Source organism: Wyeomyia smithii, chromosome 1 (assembly GCF_029784165.1).
Source record: "Wyeomyia smithii strain HCP4-BCI-WySm-NY-G18 chromosome 1, ASM2978416v1, whole genome shotgun sequence".
NCBI lineage: Eukaryota > Metazoa > Arthropoda > Insecta > Diptera > Culicidae > Wyeomyia > Wyeomyia smithii.
In genome coordinates this window covers 151,236,127-151,253,069 of record NC_073694.1, presented here as the reverse complement: position 1 = coordinate 151,253,069, position 16,943 = coordinate 151,236,127, and the positions used below count along the sequence as shown (strand labels likewise).

At 35.4% G+C, this 16,943-nt stretch overlaps 1 protein-coding gene across 4 annotated transcripts in view; it reads right to left on the bottom strand.

Annotated features, from left to right (window-relative positions):
* The window catches only part of LOC129728470 (cadherin-99C), a 382,935-nt gene that overhangs the window by 287,082 nt on the left and 78,910 nt on the right, over positions 1-16,943 (bottom strand). For all 4 annotated transcript variants that reach the window (XM_055686940.1, XM_055687031.1, XM_055687089.1 and 1 more), the window contains exon 2: positions 11,544-12,242. The gene's annotated coding sequence lies outside the window, so the exon portion shown is untranslated. The remainder of the gene's footprint in view (positions 1-11,543; positions 12,243-16,943) is intronic.

Genomic DNA, 16,943 nt, shown 5'->3' with positions numbered 1-16,943 from the left:
CACTGTTGTAGGTATTTATCATTATTTGTCATCTCAGCAAGTATCAATCAACATTGATTGACAAAAATGAAACAAAGTGAGAGGAAATTCGAAAAAAAGACACTAGTGAAGTAATTCAAAAGATCTATTAATATATTTTGTTTATATATTTATATTTTACATCCTATAAAATATATTGGCAAATTTAAAGTAAAAAAATGAACGGTTCACAATCAACAAATTGGTCAATTTCATTCTAGTGAGGCATAACCGATGATGGCTCCTATGCTATCAAGAGAGCTTTTACACGATTTTGTTTTAGGACACCAATGCGATGTTTTGCATCGTCTCCCCGAGCTCGATGTGGCGAGTGATGTGCAGAAAATGAAACAAGATGATCATTTTCGCATACCTATTGTATCGCTGCGTACTCATGCTAAATTGAGATTCACTCATCGTTTCGGACCGGAGAGAACGGAATCTTGCGATCGAAATATTCTGTGACAAATGCTCGCACCTTCGAAAGAAAATATATATGACACTTTAAACTCAACAGGAAATATTCAGGATATTATGAATTCATTTTGCATCATTTAATTTGATTTAGTTTAATTGTAATACATATTTTGCTTACGTAGAAACTGTGTGAAAAATTAAGATAATTTCCGATAAAAATCTTCACAAATGAAGACATTTGATTTTATATTGTCATTAGCAAGTTGTTGAGATAGCTTTGGGGTTTTCTCTTTTTATTTTTCTTGGAGAAGATATAAATTTATAATAATGAGTAGTTTTAATAGCGAAAACCATTAAAAATTTCCATTTGTCATCAATTATACTGAAACAAACATTATTCATATTATAAGTCACAACTCAATCTGTTAACACGTATCTGAATAAATCTGAATCTGAATAAAATGCAAACATATTCATTCCTAAGTTATTTCCAAATGTACAACTATTCATCAAAAATTTCCAGACTAGGAAGAATGATAATTATACATACGAACGGGATCATTTCTCGTTTATTTATCGTCAAGCGATTGCTCTCTGCATTATTGATACGAGAAACTGATCAAAAACTGACGAATCATCGGAGCGAAAAGCTGATGCCCGTTCGGTTCACGAGACGAAGCGAAATAACTGAATAAACGTCAATTTTTGTTCACATGCTGAGAATATCGTACGATGATTGTCCCAACACGTTTACACTGGGGTCTTTTTTTTTTTACGCGTGTTATATTTATGCGGTTTTTTTATACGCGACTTTTTTTACGTGATTTTTTCACAATAACGCAGATTATTTTTACGCGGTTTTTTTTAAATAACGCGGGTTATTTTTACGCGATTTGGAAGATTATTTTTACGCGGTATTAAATAAGTTTAGTATAAGTAAATCCAATAAAGTAAAAATCGATCGTATGGTTCATGACAATAAGATATTCTGTTTTATTAATCCAAATAGTGCATATTTTCAATATATTTGCTGTTATAGGCAATTTTTTAAAAATAGGCAATTTCCGTTGATTCAGGAAGAAGGAACAGAAATACATTAATAATTGTACAACGATACGAGTCAGGGTCGTTGCGATTTATTTTCTATAAGAAACGAAAGCTTGAACATGTGGCAAAATTATTATAAAAAAGTTATTGTCATGTTCTTCAATGAATTTTCATTTAAGAAGCACTTTGAACTCATTTTGTGTATGTCATTACCATTTTCATATCATTTTTCAAGTTTATATTTACTTACGTGCCATTATTTTCAATTTTATTATTGAACGGAGTTTTTAGGCGGTTCCTAAATCTGCTTAGAATATTCCAATTCCAATATTTAGGTTCCTAAAACTGCTTAGAATCGTTTATTTCTAAAACGATTATGATTTATGTTCACAACCAAAGGTACGCTGGAAGTTGTGAGATAATCTGTTGAGCTACCATGTTGAATAACGATATCAATAAAATATCCATAGTCTGAGGCACTGAATTACACTGGCCGACAAAGATAATAGATATTGCCCACCAGCTCGAATTAGTGGCCCTAAAAAAATTATAACCTACCTTTAATATTTCTGTGAACTGAGGAACCATTAGTGTATGCACAACTGCGTCAAAGTGCCGCAGATAATTGCTCACCATGCTCGTCGCTTCTACGTTGACATATGGGAATAATCATTAAAGTATCTGAAAAATAAATTTCACTAGGGGCACTAAAATTCACAAATAAAAAGCTATATCCTTCAATGTTTTCAGTTTGAGCTTTAGGACAAAACCTGTGCTTACCAGTGCACAGTGGTACAGGACGACAATTTAGGCGGAAATGGAGTTTTCGTTACATTTTTGTGATTTTGGAGCCATACTTTCTATGGCGAAGTTGCTTATTATAATTTGGTCTACATTTAAACTGAGGTGAAAATTAGGGTGGTCCTAGAACCAACGAAATAAACCAACTAAAATTTTTATTTGTGGAAAACTAAAATTTTATTTTCAGTAAAGTTGTAGATCACTTGATTTTAAGCAGCTTTGTTGAAGACTACTTTCTTGTAGCTCTTAAATTGAATGAATTAGAGCAATTTTGCCTCATCAGCTCGACTGGAACTGTACTACAGTACGGTCGCATTTTACCAACATCTCGAGGCTAAGTCTTAGACTACCGAGAGATATTAAAATTTTGTTTTTCGCTTTCAACAGGCAATCTTTTTAAAAGACTACCTGTTGAAAGGCAAAGAAATAAATTTGTTTTTAAAGTTAACGAGTGTTTAGTTAAATAATTTGGTTTGAGATATTTCTACTCAAATTCTATAGTGAAGTGAAAAAGTAGTGAAGTTGTCCAGTTATGCCTGGAAAAAATAAAAAAGCTCGCTTTGATGCGGCATCAAGGAAACGTGAGGCATCTCCTCCAAGTGACACTGAAATTTCGACTAACAGGTATGATATTCTTTCTTCTGTTGGGGATCTAGAATTCCAAACTTCTCATACTGAGCATAAAGCCGTTATGAAGAAGGTTAAAGTTCCACCTATTGTGGTATTTGTAGCAAAGCATTTCGATCAGAACTTTCATCATTTCTATCGAATGTGAAAGTTAATTTTCAAATTGGTCGCCAAGGCGAAATTCGTATTTTGGCCGAATCTTTTGATGGCCATAAACATCTTTTACAGTATTTGACTGAAAAGATGTATAAATTTTACTCTTTTGATGCCAAAAACGAGAGACCGTTTAAGGCTGTGTTGAAAGATCTCTCAAATGATCAAAGTATTGATGAAATCAAAGATTGTTTGTCAGAATCACTTGGTTTTGCCCCCAACCAAGTAATTTTGATGAAACGAAAGGCAAATGCCAAAATTTTTCAAACTGGAATACACCAGGAAAATTACTCAGTACATTTTGATCGTACCAAAGTACATAATTTAAAATGTTTAGAAAAAGCACGTGTTTTATTCAACGTGCGAATAAAGTGGGAAAATTTCAAGAGACATGGAGGAATCCATAATCTTACGCAATGTCGGAATTGTCAAGCCTATGGTCATGGAACTCGAAACTGCCATATGGCTGCAAAATGTATGATTTGTGGTGACACTAGTCACACGAAAGATATCTGCCCCGTGAAAGAGATCACTAATAGTTTCAAATGTGTAAATTGTTGGGGAAATCACAAATCTAATTTCTTTAATTGTCCTGTAAGGTCAAAAATTATTGCTTCTAGACAACGAAGGAATTCTAAACAACCTGTTGTCAATGTGGGTAATCAAAAGACTTTCAGTACTGTTCAGGCATCACCAGCACCAGTAATAATTTAAATTCAGATAACAAATTTCAGAAAAATAATCCTGTTCAGGCAACACCAGGCTGTTCATATGCCAGTGTCCTTTCAGGTAATATTTCAAATTCAAACAGTAACAAACCATTCGTGTTTGGTGCTGAAAAGTCAGCCAGTATTGATTTAGGTAATCCAACTCCCGAAAAGATTGAAAACCTACAACAATCCATGCTGCAGCTAATGTCCGTTTTGTTGAACTGTAACTCGATGTACGAGGCTGTTCAAGAAGGTATAAAATTTACAACTAATATTGTTATGAAATTGAAATTCAGCAATGATTTTAAATAATGCTGTAAATTTTCTAAATTGGAATGCTCGCTCTTTAAAAGCGAAAGGGGATGAATTTTTCAATTTTTTAACAGTCCACGATGTGCATATTGCAGTTGTGACTGAAACGCTTTAAAAGCCAAATATTAAACTAAAAAAGAACCCAAATTTTATAGTTCATAGGTTTGATAGAATTGATGTTGCCGGTGGTAGAGTTGCAATAGTTATCCACCGTCGAATAAAACATCGTGTTTTACCCCATCTTGAAATCAAAGTTATCGAGAGTTTGGGAATTGAAATTGAAACAAGTATTGGCATTTTATTTATAGCCGCAGTGTATTTGCCTTTTCAATGCACTGGTGAGCGAAAAAATTATTTCAAGGGAGATTTGCAAAAACTCACAAGAAATAAATCTAAATTTTTAATCATCGGTGATTTTAATGCGAAACATCGATCTTGGAATAATGCTCAAAGCAATTCCAATGGAAAAATATTGTTTAATGATTGCTCGGCTGGATTTTATTCAGTTTTATTTCCAAATGGTCCTACATGTTATTCTTCTATTAGGAATCCATCTACAATTGATTTGGTACTAACAAATCAAAGCCATTCATGCAGTGATTTATTAACTCATGCTGACTTTGATTCTGATCATCTTCCCATAACATTTACTATTTCCCATGAAACTATTTTAAATCCCACTAGATCTGTGTTATATTATCACAAGACTAATTGGGATAGATATCGTTTTACGATCGAGGAAAATTTATATCATGATATCATTTTACAAAATAGTGCTGATATTGACAGAGCATTAGAAAATTTTAACAGCTTAATACTCAATGCCCGGAATTTATCAGTTCCTAAGGCAAGAGTGAAATTTAATGCACCAATTATTGACAGTGAACTTCAACTTCTTATTCGTTTGAAGAACATACGGAGACGTCAATACCAAAGATCTCGTGATCCTACTTTGAAAATTATTTTTCAAGAATTACAAAAGGAAATTAAACATAGATTCACTCTCTTGCGAAATGAGAATTTCATGAGAGAAGTTGAACAACTAAAACCTTATTCAAAACCTTTCTGGAAGCTTTCGAAGGTTCTTAAGAAACCCTCGAAGCCAATTCCAGTCCTTAAAGATGGTGATTGCATTTTTCTAACGAATGAACAAAAATCTCAAAAACTTGCTCAGCAGTTTGAGAGTGTTCATAACTCCAATTTGAACGTAGTAAGTCCTATTTAAAATGAAGCAAACCAAAAGTATGTTCAGATCACCACCCAAGAATTTCTTTCCGAAGAGGTATTGGAGACAAACTTGAATGAGGTGCGAACCATTCTCAAAAATTTCAAAAACATGAAAGCACCAGGAGATGATGGGATTTTCTATATCCTCCCGAAAACTCTTTAAATTTCTTGGTAAAAATTTTTAACAGATGCTTTGCACTAGCCCATTTTCCTACGAAATGGAAAAATGCCAAAGTCACTCCAATTTTAAAACCCGAAAAGAATCCAGCTGAGGCATCAAGTTATCGACCAATTAGTTTACTTTCCTCTATTAGCAAACTTTTTGAAAGAATAATTCTTAATAGAATGATAACACATATTAATGAGAACTCAATTTTTGCAAATGAGCAGTTTGGTTTTCGCAATGGGCATTCCACTACTCATCAGTTACTTAGAGTAACAAATATGATTCGAACTAAAAAATCTGAAGGCTATTCGACTGGAGCTGCTCTTTTAGATATAGAAAAGGCATTCGACAGTGTTTGGCATAAAGGTTTTAATAGCTAAAATGTCAAATTTCAGTTTTCCGCTTTACCTCACAAAAATGATACAAAGTTATTTAACCGACCGCACTCTCCAGGTTAACTATCTAAATGGTGAATCTAATAGATTGCCTGTTAGAGCTGGTGTGCCTCAGGGGAGTATCTTGGGCTCAATCTTATATAACATTTTTACTTCTGATCTTCCTGATTTACCACCAGGTTGTGAGAAATCTCTGTTTTGTGACGATACAAGCATTTCCGCAAAAGGAAAAAGCCTTCGTGTTATATGCAGTCGGCTTCAAAAAAGTTTAGATATATTTTCTTCATACTTACAAAAATGGAAGATTTCCCCTAATGCTTCAAAAACACAGTTAATAATTTTTCCTCATAAGCCAAGAGTTTCATTTCTCAAACCCACCCATAACCACGTTATTGAAATGAACGGTCAGTAAGATAGTTTTAAGTTTATTTTAAGTTTCGTTTTATTCCTTTTATTCCTTTTTTTTCTTGACAAGTAGGTATAATAATTTTCCTACAATTACATTATCTTAACTGCGAAAGCTAATAACATTCAATAATACTAAAAAGCGTACAAATATATATAAAAGTGTTGAAATGTCACCATTTGTGGCAGAACACACAATACTAATTCTGAATAGATATTTTAGTACATAAATAAATCATTACAAACTCCCCCCCTAAAAAAAGAGCAATTTTGCCAAGGGTGGCTCTTAAAAAACGGTTTTTCACTCTACTTTGTTTATTTCAATTTTCTCAGTAAAATTATGTTCAGACGACTTTTAGAGCTTTAAAAGACGCAACTTTTGGTGGCTATACTTTAACGATATCTTTCATGGGTGAAAAGCTATTCAGCTTTTAATTTTTAAAATACGCCCTTTTCAACTATTGATATCTCTGAATGGGGCAGATGAAAAAAATATCTTCTGGTTTCATTTGAAAGAGCAACTTTTATACTTTATTATAAAATAAAAATTGGAGATGAGTTATTTCTTAAAATCGAATAAAATAAGTTTGAATATGATCATTTTCAGTCGAAAAAGTAAGGTTTTTACAGCCTAGTTTTTTTATTTGATAAAACTGATATACATATTCTTCGGTAAAATTGAAGATAAGCTAATTGTCGAAACTTTTTACGTAGGATTACGTCTCATTTGATTTTCAATAAAATTTGTATACGTATCTTCAATTAAAAAAATTTCAAAATATTAAAATTTATATACGACACAATCTTTAAAATAACTTTCGGCAGTTACAAAACGATGAAATTGCTGTAAGCAATGCAAAAAAATACTTTTCTCTTCCGTTTATGCATAATTGGCAAAATTTAATGTTCGTTATTTTGAAAAGAGAATTTTAATGTTTAATCAATTTTCGTGCTTCTGTTGGTAGATGTGACAAACTTTCGCATTGGGCAGTACGTCGGTTGTTTAGCGAAATGACGGGATCAGATGTTAGCAGAAGCCTCTTGAAAACGTCTTCAATGTTCACGATGCGGCTGAATTTTCTTTTTCTTTTCAAGCAGGTGTTTTTTGATGAGGATAACGATAATGAGCTTAAGGAATACAGTGATTCTCATATATTTGCAATGTCCTTGGTTCCGATCCGAGTCATTCGACGACAGTTTGAAAATGGAAAAGAGGAAATCATCTGGAACAACGATATACCTACTTCGGTATCGCTCTGTCGTCCAATTAAACTAATATTTTCCAAAGAAAATGCGCAGTTAACGAGGGCCGAAGTGAGTAAAATGGAAGCAGAAATTCAAAAGCTGGTACCGACAAAACTCAGTGTTAAAGGAGTGGATTTGAAAATTGCAGCAAAGCTCGTTTTATCAATGGTTGATACGAAGGTGGTCAATGACGTGGCAGGAACTCACTCACAGCAGTGCTACATTTGCCTACGATCAGGAAAGTTGTTGAACAACGCTGTTGGTGCTCAAGCTTTCAACGTTCCCGATGTATTGAAGTATGTCTTTTCACCCACCACGCTCGAATCCGAACTATGGAGCTTTTATTAAATATCAGCTATCGTTTGACACTGCCAAAGCCTTCATGGCGTGTCAGCAAGAGTAGTATCATACTGAAAGACCGTCAGGCTTCTATCCGACTGGCTCTTAAAGAGCAGTTAGGGCTGAGGCTAAACGAACCGCTCCCGGGGGGAGGTAACTCGAACGACGGCAACACTGCCCGTCGCTTTTTTAGCGAGGTTGACGCAGTTGCTGAAATAACAGAACTAAATAAAAATATTCTGTTCAGATTTGGGATCCTTCTCACAGTAGTCAATAGCAACAGAGAAATCGACATTGAGGCTTTCGAAGCTTTTGCCAGGGAAACTCACGAAATTTATCGTGAATTTTATGATTGGTATGTACTTTCTCCTACAGTGCATAAACTTTTATTACACAGTAGTAATATAATGAGAACCGCTGCATTGCCACTGGGAATGTTGAGTGAAGAAGCCCAGGAGACCCGCAACAAGTGCATCAGAAAGTTTCGAGAACACCACTCAAGAAAATTCAGCCGCATCGTGAACATTGAAGACGTTTTCAAGAGGCTTCTGCTAACATCCGATCCCGTCATTTCGCTAAACAACCGACGTACTGCCCAATGCGAAAGTTTGTCACATCTACCAACAGAAGCACGAAAATTGATTAAACATTAAAACTTTCTTTTCAAAATAACGAACATTAAATTTTGCCAATTATGCATAAACGGAAGAGAAAAGTATTTTTTTGCATTGCTTACAGCAATTTCATCGTTTTGTAACTGCCGAAAGTTATTTTAAAGATTGTGTCGTATATAAATTTTAATATTTTGAAATTTTTTTAATTGAAGATACGTATACAAATTTTATTGAAAATCAAATGAGACGTAATCCTACGTAAAAAGTTTCGAAAATTAGCTTATCTTCAATTTTACCGAAGAATATGTACATCAGTTTTATCAAATAAAAAAACTAGGCTGTAAAAACCTTACTTTTTCGACTGAAAATGATCATATTCAAACTTATTTTATTCGATTTCAAGAAATAACTTATCTCCATTTTTTTTTATAATAAAGTACAAAAGTTGCTCTTTCAAATGAAACCAGAAGACATTTTTTTCATCTGCCCCATTCAGAGATATCAATAGTTGAAAAGGGCGTATTTTAAAAATTAAAAGCTTAATAGCTTTTCACCCATGAAAGATATCGTTAAAGTATAGCCACCAAAAGTTGCGTCTTTTAAAGCTCTAAAAGTCGTCTGAACATAATTTTACTGAGAAAATTGAATTAAACAAAGTAGAGCGAAAAAACCGTTTTTTAAGAGCCACTCTAGGCAAAATTGCTCTAATTCAGTCAATTTAAGAGCTACAAGAAAATAGTCTTCAACAAAGCTGCTTAAAATCAAGTGATCTACAACTTTACTGAAAATAAAATTTTATTTTTCCACAATTTAAAATTTTAGTTGGTTTATTTCGTTGGTTCTAGGACCACCCTAATTTTCAACACAGTTTAAATGTAGACCAAATTATAATAAGCAACTTCGCCATATAAAGTATGGCTCTAAAATCACAAAAATGTATCGAAAACTCCATTTCCGCCTAAATTGTCGTTCTGTGCCACTGTGCAGTGTTATCAAATTCGAAAATCACCTATACACATTTTTGTCAGCATAATTTTCGAACCACCAACCTAATCACTATGAAATTCTTCAAGTAATGCTTTTTAAAATCAAACTTTTTTTATGTCATCTACAGGATAAAATAATTGGTGGAAGCAGATTAACCTTCAAAAATTTCTCTTATTAACATTTTCGTCTACTATTTTCAAATCATTATTTTTGTAGCAAAATGGGTCTATGGAGTAAAATAATGATTGAGAATTGATTTTTGAAGAATAAAAACATAATGGCCGTTATGATAAATCATGATAGGGAATGATAAAGTGGAAGCAGTTTTAATAAAGTAAGACCAATGTTCTATTATCACACATTTTTCTTTTCTGGACAAAAAGTAGAAGAAAACTTGATTATAGGGAACAGAGGTTCCAGAACTTCTGACAGAAAAGAAGTTCAGAAACATGACAAACAAACGATCATCAGCTATACAGTGAATACTATTTGTTGATAATTTATTCGCTAACTAACAAATCAATTTTAATCATCTATAGTTGTAAGGTCAACATTCAACCTTTCGTGACCCAGCCGGAACCTTTACGATCAACGGGCGCCAGTCCCGGTGGTGGTACTCCAGAGGCCTCCGAACTCATAACCCAAGCTTACTCCAGCAGTGACTAATGGTACTTGCACAACTGCCTCGATTCTGCCTCCCACTTCTCGCGAATAAACATTCAGCGAAAAACCTAATCGTTATTTCCTCGTTCGCCCGAGCGATGCCAAATTGCCGACAAGTGGTTCTTGAAGGCTTGATCCGAAATTCTACCACATTCAAGTTTATAGATCTTCACATTCCGAGCCCACTCGAAAGCTATGTTCCAGCTGAGCACCGCGCGATCCGATGAACGGCCGCCGAACGACACCGCCAAAACCCGCCTGGTCCCGTCTGTCAATTAATTTTAAAAACTCTCGATCAAAATCTTCTTCCGTCGGCCATCACCACTTCACTTCGCAGAGTTTTGGCATCGGCTCAGATCAAAGCAGATCTACTCCTCATACGTTCTCATAGGTGTGTGCTTACATACGTACCTCGAATGGTCGCGCAGGAAATCGGACAGCACTTGCACGATCTAGCGAAACTTTTTTTTCCAGCAGCTTCACACAGTAAAGCCCAAGACCCCCACGCTTTGAAGGTAATTAAATCACTCTCTGATGAAATGTGACTCATCAAGGTTCGATTGTGCTAAAGCTCTATTCCATTGGTCGCTCGTTGAAAATCAATTTCCGAGGAGTTTGCTCGCTAAGGTTTCCGCACAAAGCGTATGTCGTCGAAATAGTTTTTTTTTCGTAAACTGACAGCATGATACTGCAGCTTTTAGACCCTAGAGTTTAACCTCTATCATTATATGTGGATGACTACGGGAATTTGGCTATAACTATTTTGATTATCTCATGCAGACGCTTACAAACTAAATCGATTTCGAAATGTTTTGCCCGGATTTCAAGAGATCATCACCTGTCGAGAAGCACTTAAACACCCCACCAGGCATGCTCCGTCGATCCACATAAATTGGCTGGTTATTTATGTGAGTCAAATTTTGTTTGAATGAGACTCGAAAATAAAATCGAATGTAAATTAAGCTGCTAATAAATAAATTCAAATTTATGGCCCTGCGATGTTCAGCTGGAAGACGGAGTTCGCGAATATCATTGCAGAAACCACGGATAACGACAGCCAACTGATGGTGGTTTTGCCGATAAGCAGTGGCCCGAACAGTGGGGTTTTCCAAGAAATCACCGCTGTGCAAATGCTAACCAAACAATATTTCTTCGGCGAAGAAGTAGCACCTGTAAGGATCCGAAGAGTGCTCGCACCTAAATGAATCACGTCTAAATATTTCAAAAAATGTTCTCCTTCATGGCAGTACAAGCGAAAAAACACGCTCTAAATAATTGCTCCGACTGAAAACTGGTTCCGAGTCCGAGAGGAATGGAAACCGAATTACTCAATCTGTACTTGGATTGGGATAAAAAGATAATGTCAATAAACGTGAGCAGCATGTTTTAAAAAGAATATAAAATAGTGAACACTCACCTTTCCATCAGCATCCTGCTATGCGCTATCTGATGATCGCATCTAGTTCAATAGCGCAAGTGTTCTATCGGAGTTTCTGGATCAAACTCGTTAGCAATCCTATTAACTTTGTGCTTATTCTGACAACTGGAAATCACTGCTCCGCATCGTAATGCTACAAAAAAGCGCTACCATCTTTCACATGGACCGCAAGAATTTTTTTCGTACCGACCGGGGTTAAGATTTCCGTTTGTTAGCGTAACTTACTATCACATGAACCAATCACCGCACTTTATCTTGTGGACCCCTCGCACCTTTTCCTTTCCGAGAAACCCAACAATATGCGCATCTATTTAGAGCGAAAACCACGGGTCAATTATCATCAATCAACAACTCTGTTTCGACTCGTTAGATTTGCACCGACCGAAACACAGGAACCAACCATAAAACTATCAGCTAGTCACACTCCGCGGAGCTTGAAAATTCAATTTTCGCTCTCTCTTTTTCTTCCTATGGGTTGGTTAAACAATAGTGCCCTGACTGGCCATCTGAATGCGGCATATACATTTTTATTGCAACCTCAAGATCTGCTAGCGAATCGTCCATCAACACAAAAGAAATAAACTGAAAATGGGAATCTTGGTTTTGTCTACAGCTAAAATTTTAACATCTTTCACAAACATTTTCCAGAAGCGGCAACATCGTCAACGCCAACCAATTCTGCAAAAAAATGGAACAGAAAATTGAGAAAAGTTAGTCATTATAGCGTAAACAAATCGGCTCTATTATCGTCCTATTATTAGAGGGGTCATTGATGTCCGAAACGCCAAAAGTAAGGCCTTGTACTATGAAATAATTTTGCTGAAGACATTGAGTACATAAAATCAATTTTTCACTGTCAAATCTAAAGCGATCACGATTTTTCGAATTTAGACCATTGTGCACTGTGGGATTTTCAAACAAATCTTTTCACCAATTGTTAGTGTCTTGAAATATAATACTTGGAATGTATAGAAACTATTTTTGAAGTTATTTCATTAAATGGTGGTTGAAAAACGTGCTTTACAATAAGTATTTCGTCGTTTTTATATCACTTTTTTATACTTTACGACCTTCAAAAGGGTATTACTCAAAAATGTACCGTACGATGATTTTGAAATTTTGACCGGAGATTCTGGACGTCATAACGAATAGAATGTTGTACTCAGATTCTTTGGTGCATTTTTTTTTTATTATAACGGTCTGTGGGAGCACCGTGATGGAGATATGAATTATGTTTTTAGCTGGTTGGTTTTCTTTTGCTGTTATTTTTTAGAAGCAATATATGCTTCTAAAAAATAACAGAGAGCTGTTAGCATGGCTGATTAATGGTGCTCTGAAACCTACCCGTTAAATTATTGATTTTTAAGTGATCTATGCGGACAAATTTACTGAAAAGTAAAGAGATGTGATCTGTGTTGTTTTTATGATGTGGTAATTAGGGAATACTAGCGATAATTCTAGTGTTCTTAGCGTTGGAATGACCAATTTGTCCACGCTCAAAAAATTACCAAATTACGAAGCCATGAAAGCTGTGCGAGTGTTGGTGCAAATTCGGTGTTTCGCGCTGGACGTACAAAAGACGACATGGTGTTGTGAGCGAAGAGGATGACCATTGGATTGCGTTGTGCTATGGCGTCACTTGGTGCTGGTCGGTGTGTGTCATCATCGCCAAAGCATTATCATCAAAATGATCCAGATGAGTATAAGTTTTGTGTCTCATATTTTCAGAATGCATATCATAGGCACTCGGTTTTGTGTGGTAGCTGACCGAGGGTTTTGATTTTGCACTTTTGACAAGAGTGGGAATGGGAGGATGTGTAAATGATCTGTTTGGCGCACGAAGTATGATAGCTTTTCAGGCAGGTAGAACATTTTTTGACGTAGGTCAGGAGCCTGAGTTCAAAAATCAACAAACTCAACCATGGAAAAAGTAAACAGGGTTTGAGCGCTTATATTTACTATAGTAATTTTTTGTCAGATTATCGAGATTTTGGCACCAATCGATCAGATTTTTTTACGAATGATCTGTTGTAACCAAAGCAACAAATTGATTGAGACAGTATTGAAAAAAATGGTAGATAACATGGATGGTCTAAAACAATGGTTCCCAACCGGGGCACAGTGGTTTAAAACGCGAAAAACGTGATCGTCAGCCTTTTGAGTATGAAAGATGCCATTTAAATACTAGAGTGTATTCATCAAAGTTTACGTAGATCTTAAGGGGCATCTCTTGATGCAGATAAATTTTTGATCAATTCACCGAAAAGTGAGATAAAAATTTTATTTTTTAATTACTTAACAAATCAAAACGAAGTCTTCATCAAAGTTGTATACAATCTTATGTAAAAAAACTTTGCTGAAGACACTTTGGTTCTATTTCTTGACAATCGACTACAATATATCGCACGCTTAGCCTTGGGGCTAATAGAGGTCTCGATCAACTAGATTAGTTGAGAGAATTCGTTATCGATATTGTTTTTTTGGCACATTTTGCATGTGTAGGATAAGTACAACGATACACCGTGCCCCAGTGCTGAGTCGAGAAAATTTTCAGTTGAAAAGATCCTCGACTCGATCGGGAATCGAACCCGATATCACAACCGTGTGGGAGAGCTAGCCGACCTACATCGCTAACCACAGAGTCACGGAGACCCCAATCGACTACATACAGGTAGTTTTATACAGACATTCTTAAAGCTTCTAAAAATCGAAAAATACTAAATAACTTTTTTTGATGTGATTTCAGAAGCCTACTATGTTCAAAAAATTTTTTATATTTAAAAATTACATCATTCTGCCGAACATACTCTGGGCAAGTTTTCAAATTTTTTATAGGGTTTTGGAAATGCACTTTTTCAAAATGAAATTTCTCGAAATGCTGCTAAAAGCTGCAAAAACAACAGTCTTCACTCGAAAGATGGGAATTAGTACTAGCTTCCCCAGGTGGTTTCACTAGTTTCTTGCAGTTTCCTAAATACTTGGGCGGGGGTGAAAAAATTTGGTTTTTTTTTCGTTTTTCGGCGTTTTTTCATGTTTTTTTCTTCAAAGATGTACGATTTTTGGTTTTTCATTAAAAAGTACTAAAAGCATTTATATTTACGGCGCCGTACATTATTTAAAGTCGATTTGACAGGAGAGAGATCATCGGTGCGAAAAGCCGTGTTCCTGCACGTCTGCGTTATGGTTTTGCGAGGGTGTATCAAGATATTTATTCTTGTCTCATGATGACCGATTAGTCGGAGACTGCTCATTCGTTGGTTCTGTCTAAGCACGTTGTGAACCGAAGTAGGTTTCATTTGTTCGATAAATATCGTGACTAATCTAATGACTACGCTATGTATACCTTTAAAAGAATCGCGTTTACTTAAGTGCGTTTGATTTCTCGAAGGTATTCGGGATTGCTAAAAAAAATTGACATAAATACTTAGAATCTTCGAGTGGTAGATGTTTTCTGCGCGCGCCATTCGCAGAGGATCGCAATGTTTGAATCGTTCGATCTTTTTGGTAACGAGCTAGCTTCACATGCAATATCGTTCAATTTAAAAACAAACTCGGTCTCGGTTCATCCGTTTAGCCGGAGATTGCTCACGCATTGTTTTTATATAGGCGTGTTGCAAATCGGAGTAGGTTTCGTTCAGTCGATAAATATCGTTGTTAACCTAACGGCTACGCAGTATATACTTTCGCTTGCCTTCGTAATGAGCTAAATTCGCGCGCAACTTTGTTCGGTTCGTCACTTACCACGGTGACCAAACCGTACATTTCCGTCACAATCGTGGAGATGCAGAGGTAAACTCGGTCTCCGACACCAACGACTGTGAAACCTCCTTCCTTACAATCTCCTTCTTTCTAACGAACGTAAGAACGTGGCCGGCGCCGTTATGGAAAGCGGAACCCGATCAGACAAAAATATCAGGATTATACCAAATCTTGATATTTCGTTACGAACTTTTTGTATCAACTTTTGTTCTAAATTTGGTCTCGTTAAAAGTTAAAATATCATGATTCCTATCAAAATTACTTACTGATTATTACAAATTATAGCAAGTTTTGTAAGGTTTTTGTCAGAAAAAGATCAGAATTAGTTAGAATGTACAATATTTTGTCAATTGAATAACAAATTTTGTTATAAATATGCTTTAAAAAACACACTTTTGATATAATTCTGTACTTATTATCATTATGACATATCAAGAATATTATAGGCTTTGTTATTTCAAGTTCAGTTCAAGTTCAGATATGTTTGTGTTACCCGTTTGTTATAATCATTTGATCGGGAAGCTACTGAATTGTTGTACATTGAAGATGGTAAACTAATCCCAAGTTGGCATGTACGTGGTTCCCTGTGCAACTTTACTAGCTCAGATCAATCACGGAGGAGCAACTACGAATTGTACGATCGTAAAGCACAAGCTCAAGCTCAATATATTAAACTAAAAAAACGAGACGTCAGAAAAAGTTCTACGCGTTGCAAAAATGTAAATTTTATCACACACTCCAAAAATCTTAAGCCTTTGCGGTGGAGGTAGGTCACGTCAAGGTCTCAAGTAATAGTAGGAAACTAGAATAGTTTCCTGTTCCATCAAAATTAGTTGAGGTGAACCAGCCGCCGGCTGAAAGCCTCAAAAATATAGACGAAAAAAAAAATTAATTCATTTTTGTTGTAGGTCTGGCCATTTAAAAATTGACAAAATTTTGCCTGTCTCAATCATTTTGTTTACTCCCTGTATCTAATCTGTCGTTTTTATCTTACCCGTGATATTGAAATCCAATTAATTACGATGATAAATATAAAGTATTTTCAAACTGTCACGTATGTTAAAAATGCTATTAATATTGTCAACCAAGGACGCATATTTAATTTTGTGAAGCTCGCTCCACAAGTGCAATTTCAAGAAACGATGTATGGCAAACTTGTAGTCCCTAAGTAGTACTACAAGTTTATCGAATAGTGCAGTGCTCTAACTCCTATACCTGGAGTATGAGAGCCCATATTCAGCGCAATATTCAGTCAGTATTCGCGGTGAATATTATGATATTCACCGCGAATATTGGCTGGATATCCTACTGAAAATAAGCTCTCACACTTTAGGCATGAGAGTTAGAGCACTGATTTCTTCGACAAACTTGTCGCATTATTTTAGAACTGCAAGTTCGTCGTACATCATGTTTCAAAATAGTGCTTGAATGGAATTGACACTCTAAAATTTAATATGCAACCTTGTTGTCAACTGTATAACTATACAAATGTATAAAAATATCAGATTAGGTTGTTGTAGAAGTCTTATAACATGAAATATAAATAGAAATGAACATTAAAAAAGTTAAAACAAATCAATAAATTTATTTTTATGTTAACGACTGGTACTGGACTCGTAA